The sequence below is a fragment of the Mirounga leonina genome, unplaced genomic scaffold, assembly GCF_011800145.1.
Source record: "Mirounga leonina isolate KUSES-001 unplaced genomic scaffold, KU_Mleo_1.0 Mir_152, whole genome shotgun sequence".
NCBI lineage: Eukaryota > Metazoa > Chordata > Mammalia > Carnivora > Phocidae > Mirounga > Mirounga leonina.
In genome coordinates, this window is record NW_023270380.1 from 21,036,801 (window position 1) to 21,042,332 (window position 5,532).

Consider the following 5,532-nt stretch of genomic DNA (forward strand, 5'->3'; position numbering starts at 1 on the left):
GAAGGAAGGAAGGAAGGAAGGAAGGAAGGAAGGAAGGAAGGAAGGAAAAGGAAAGCAGTCCCAGGCATTATGGAGCTCACTGGGAGCTCCAGCCCCATGCCTGTGACAGGAAGCTCTGTAGGGTATACATTCTCAGTCTACCAAAGGAAACTCACCTGCCCTCCTTCCCAGAGGAAAAGTCAGTACTTGTTGAACCTTGCTTTTCTTGAACTTGGATAATTAACCCAGTTCTTGGTTCAGAGAGGATACTTTGAAAAAAAGAGAGAATCTCCTTTTCTTTTTTTAAAGATTTTATTTATTTGACAGAGAGAGACACAGAGAAGGAACACAAGCAGGGGGAGTGGGAGAGGGAGAAGCAGGCTTCCTGCCGAGCAGGAAGCCTGATGCGGGGCTCCATCCCAGGACCCTGGGACCATGACCTGAGCCGAAGGCAGATGCTTAACGTCTGAGCCACCCAGGCGCCTCTCTCCTTTTCTTTTAAAGGCTTTTTTTTTTTTTTTTTACAGAATTTTCTTACCTGTTTATTCATACTTAAGAAATGTCCAGATCATTATACCAGAATGTCGGGCTTTGAAGGAAGGGGTTGGGGAGTATCTCAAAGACTGTCTAATGTCTGAAAAGCCTCCCAGGCGCCATTTACCTGTGAGAACACTCTGTGGTTCAAGGCACGGCCCTGGGTCTACACTCTTCAGAAACTACTCTGACTTCTTGGCTCTCCTCCCTCACGGCCAACCGACACTAACCAGTTGAACAGTATGTGCATAGGGCCAGTTGTTTCTTCCTTTACCGAGAATGTGACGGTCCCCTGCATTCCGGGGAAGCCATTCCCGATCTCCCGAGAGGGCCCAGTTGCAATCCCAAGGTAACCTGGTGAGCAGGATATCCTAAGAAGAAGAGATGCCATCAATCATTCCATGAGTGTTCAAAATTAATAAAACATGAAGAGCGACAGCCCCTGGTCAAACGGCATGCTTCATCCTCACAACTTCACCATGAGAAAAATATTTGTCATCTTCCTCCTACTGATGAGAATACAAGGCAACGTAGGTTATAGCTCATGAACTCTGAGACGTACATTTTTTTCAGATGTGACTCTTCTGCAAACCAAGCGCATCTTGCAAGTGATTGTCAAACTCTGTAAAATAGGGTTACTTTTTGTATATTCCTCCATCCAGTGTTTATTAAGTGTCCAGCCTGCGCCCGGTAGTGTGCAAGTTGTTGAGGATAGAACAGTGTATAAAGCATCCAAGCTCTCACGCTAAGTTTACAGTCTAGCTGGGGAGACCACAAATCAGGAAACAAATCAACAAAAGAGCGAGCTTGTGAGAGTTGCCGTGAAGGAAATAAGCCTGGAAAGGTGACAGAGTACCATACGGGTGTTAGGGACAGGGAAGACTGGGACTTGGGGTGACTCTCCGAGGAGTGACACTGGAGCTGAGACCTCAGAGCAGCCCGTGGTCTTCCCGATGGGCTCTCGGGGGGCCAGGAGGTAGGTCCCTGCAGTCCTAGGGACTAGGGCCCCTGCTTGTGAGCAGCCTCAGCTGGGTCTCCTTGGAGGGCAGCCTGAGCAGTGTGCCCCGTGCCCCATGGCCGCCAAGGTGCTCCCTACTCACTGCTCTACGTGGTATGCATACTCGATGAGTGCACCTGAGGAGGTGCTCCAGCCCCTGGGTCCCTGCTTTAGTCCTGCAGGGCAGGGAGCAGTGCCCATCACAGACAAGGACACCGAGGAATACCCATGCCAGGTGCCCGGAAGGACTGGTGCAACCCAAAACGCAGCCAATCAGGGTTGGGGACAAGGAGGCTCCCGGCACAGACCTGCGCTTCTGTCTTCCTGTAGGGTACTTGTCTCCACTCTAGTATACGGATCCCTTTGGTGGTGACCCAGGCAGCCCCAGGAAGACTGCTCAGAAGCACGTGTGCATTTTACAAATTTGAGCGACATAATTATTTTTAAATACGCAACCTTGGATAAGCTCCATTGGATTCAAAATCCACTCACCAAGAAAAAACAATGTTACATTTGTCAATGAGCGAAAGGGAAGAATTTTAAATACCTAACCTCAACGGGTATACTTGTTTGAAGGATTGAAAACAATGATTTTGCCTTTTTTATCACCTGCTGGTGTGAATGAAGTTTCTCAAGGATGAGACCATCAAGAATTTGAAGAGATCTGCATTATAAAGTCGTGATCAGGAATGGACTATGGCCATTTTAAGCATAAAACTGGATATAAAACATTCTGTCCACAGATACGAGCTCGATGTTTCCCACTGAAACCTTTGAAAACATTTTATTTGGGAGTTTGACACTAGTTTAATAACTTCCTTATTTTTTTTATTTTTTTAAAGATTTATTTATTTATTTGAGAGAGCGAGAATGAGAGAGAGTACATGAGAGAGGGGAGGGTTAGAGGGAGAAGCAGGCTCCTTGCTGAGCAGGGAGCCCAATGCGGGACTCAATCCAGGGACTCCAGGATCATGACCCGAGCCGAAGGCAGTCGCCTAACCAACTGAGCCACCCAGGCGCCCCTAATATCTTCTTTAAAATGGAATATTTTCAGGGTGCCTGGGTGGCTCAGTCGTTAAGCGTCTGCCTTCAGCTCCGGTCATGATCCCAGGGTCCTGTGATCGAGCCCTGCATCAGGCTCCCTGCTTGGTGGGGAGCCTGCTTCTCCCTCTCCCCTCCCCCTGCTTGTGTTCCTGCTCTCGCTGTCTCTCTCTCTGTCAAATAAATAAATAAAATCTTTAAAAAATAAATAAATACAATGGAATATTTTCTTACAGTGATTATGGAATATATAAAAATGTATAATGAAATTTTTAATCAAAGGCTCCAAATTCCCACTACTTCCCTTTGGTGTAACCTCTGCTGCAGCAGAGGATGGGGGGACAGAGACGGGGCCGTGGAAAGAGGCCACACAGGACGGGACTGTGAGGCCAGGAGAGAGGGGAGGAGAGGAGTAAGTGGGTCAGCCTGACGACCTTTTCAGAGGGAGGACCCACAGGACCATGGTGGGGAGAAAGGGAGGCTCGAGGAGGATGCCTGGGCTTTCTGGTGTGAGCAGTGGAGTAAATCACAAAGCCGTTCACTGGGTAAGACTGGATGGAAACAGTTTTGGGGAGAGGACTGGGATCCAAAGCCCCGGGACGGATTTTCCAATGAAGTGCAAACCGAGAGACTCTCTAGATAATAGATTTAATAGGCCTATCAACCATGTATTTGGCTCCTACCATACATACTGAAATATCTATCCATGAAATGATGTAGAAAGTCTGGGATTAGCTTCAAAATACTTCAAGTGGGAGAGGCAGGGGAAGTGAGTAGATGAAGCCCAAGACTGGTCGCGAACAGCTCCTTTTTGAAGCTAGGTAATGGGTCCATGGGGGTTCAATTATACTTTCTTTCTGCTTTTGTCGTATCTTTGACAACTTCCACAGCACTGGCTGCTATCGATCCCCTGGTGAGGAGGGAGAGCAAATTAGGAAAGGTCCCCGAATGGGGGCTGGTGTGGGGGTGGCAGTGCTAGACCCGAGGAAGGACACAGACAAGCCCACCACTGTCCTAGACTTCATGTTCTTTGGGGGAACAGACAATAAACATGTAAACAAACATGACCATTTAAATCAAGATGCTGGAGAAACAGGGTGGTAGGAGTGCGCGGGGGCCGCACCGGACTAGCCAGAAACAGCCGCTCCGCCACAGCATCTGATGCCTCAGGAGCCAAGCAGATATTAATAGTGGAGCTTTTAAAATCCTTTCCATTCTACATTTTTTTACTTTTACTTATAAACAAGTCTAAATTAGGGCGCCTGGGTGGCTCAGATGGTTAAGCGTCTGCCTTTGGCTCAGGTCATGATCTCAGGGTCCTGGGATCGAGTCCCGCATTGGGCTCCCTGCTCCTTGGGAGCCTGCTTCTCCCTCTGCCTCTCTCTCTCTCTCTGTCTGTCATGAATAAATAAAATCTTTAAAAATAATAATAAAAAAAAATAAACAAGTCTAAATTAGTGACTATGAGCATACTATTCTAGGGAAAGTGTTTTAACTTAAAAGCTCTTGCTCCTCCCCCCCCCTTTTTTTTAACTCCAGATTTGGAGGCCATGATTGGCCCAAGAATTTTAGAAGTAGAGCCAATTCTGGACTGAGCCCGGTGCCCCTTTAGCATCCCGTTTTTTTGCCCTGGCAGCTCTCCTGCCCCGTCATTTGGACCCTAAAGCCCTCTTCTCTGGGCTACAGCTTTCTGTCACTCTTAGGGCTCCAGAGGACCTCCTTCCTGCCCCTCCTCCGAGTGCCACTTCCCTGTGCAAGACCATGCATGAGCCCCATGAGGACAGGACTGTTGCTTGTGTTGTTCACTGCTATAACCCCAGCACCCAGAAGTTATATTGTTTGTCACTCAACAAATATTCACTCAGTAAGAGGACATCCTGAATCCACTAGGTAAGTAACCAAATACCCATGCAGGTGCTTATGGATTCCATCCTACAACCGAAATGAACTTGTGGCCTATCTTCGCAGGGATAAATAATACTTCCATTTTATAGACGGACGGCTGAGACCAGAACTTCCACCGACAACAGTCTCTCCCTTACTTAGAAATATTTTAAGCCAAAAATTGGAGCTATTGAAAAATCTAGCACGTAGATTACCTACGTCACTTTACATTTCGTGAAAATATAATGAATTTAATTGATGTAGAACAGCTTTCCTGGATAAATCCAACAACACGTATTTTGGTTTCCTGAAAACAAAAAAACAAAAAACCCAAGCGAAACAAAACTCTTCTTTTCCGCGGGCCGCCCACCCTGGGCTTCTTTGCATACGTGCTTTTAGGAGAGGCTTGCAGACTGCCCGCGTTCTGCACGGCCACCACCGACACTTAACATTCGTTAAATCATAACGACCCAGGAGGCCTGGAGTTTCCTGCTGCTCCTGGGTCTGTGCCTTCCTTAAGTGACCTTGGACGAATCTCTTCCCCCCTCGCGTCCGATGGCCGTACATCCGTTTCAGGCCACTGTTCATGACCGAGATGCTCTACAAAAGCTTCAGGTTGCGCCCCGAGGGAGTGCCCTCCGCCGTTCGCCGGCTGTCCGCAGGACACGCGTCCTGGAAGCCTGCGCACGGTGGTGGAGCGTCGGCAGGACCCTGCGGGACCGGCCCAGGTACCCGAGGACCACCGGAGCCCCGCGCCTCAAGGCAGCCGGCCCCAAGCCGCATTTCCCGCCTCGCCGCCGGCCGCCGGGGAGCTCGGCGGGAGCCGCGGCCACCGGGTCGCCCGCTCCGGCGGTGCCAGCGCACGGCGCTGCGGAGGCCCGGGCGGCCGGCGGCGGCCGCGCATTGTTGTCGGGCTCGCCGAGCACAGCCATCTTGCGTCAGGCGTCCGGCTCCGGCCCCGCGCCGCCACCTGCGGGGAAAGTTGCGCGCGGGCGGGTCGGGCGGCCCCGGAGCCCCGGCGGGCCGCGCGTCCCCAGGGGCGCCCCCGGCCGGCCGCGGCCTCCGCCCCGCCGCCGCCGCTCGGGGCGCCCCCTCCC